Here is a 527-nt window from a genome sequence, read left to right on the forward strand (position 1 = left end):
CCTCTTCCTGATGATGAGTTGATCTCGTACATCCTCACTGGACTCGACATGGAGTACCAGCCGCTTGTCTCTGCCCTTGACGCACGCACAACACCGGTCTCCTTCGAAGAGCTCTATGCCCAGATGAGCAACTTCGACCAGCGTGTCGCGCTCTACCAGGTCACAGGCTCTGGCAGTGGATTCAAATCCTCTACCAATTCTGCTTCACGTGGTCGAGGCGGTGAGAATTCTCGCTACCGCGGATCACCACACAAAGGGAAAAGCACCAACGACAACAATCGTGATGGCGCAAACTCCTGCAGCACCAACAACAGCAACGGGAAGCCCTCCTACACCAACACAAGGGGCCGCCGTAACTCCAACAACAAGTCCCGACCAGATGCCATCCGGTACTAGATCTGTGGCAAACCGGGGCACTCGGCCAAGGACTGTTGGTACCGCTTCAAAGATGATGGTGATTCATCTCAGGACGACAAGGTCGCCGGCGGAGCTGAGGCCTCGTATGGGGTCGATACAAATTGGTATGT

The 527-nt window shown here is 55.2% G+C and overlaps 1 pseudogene; it reads left to right on the forward strand.

Annotated features, from left to right (window-relative positions):
• Positions 1–129, forward strand: LOC123445833 (annotated as a pseudogene).
• Positions 130–527: the final 398 nt, after the last annotated feature.

Source organism: Hordeum vulgare, chromosome 3H (assembly GCF_904849725.1).
Source record: "Hordeum vulgare subsp. vulgare chromosome 3H, MorexV3_pseudomolecules_assembly, whole genome shotgun sequence".
NCBI lineage: Eukaryota > Viridiplantae > Streptophyta > Magnoliopsida > Poales > Poaceae > Hordeum > Hordeum vulgare.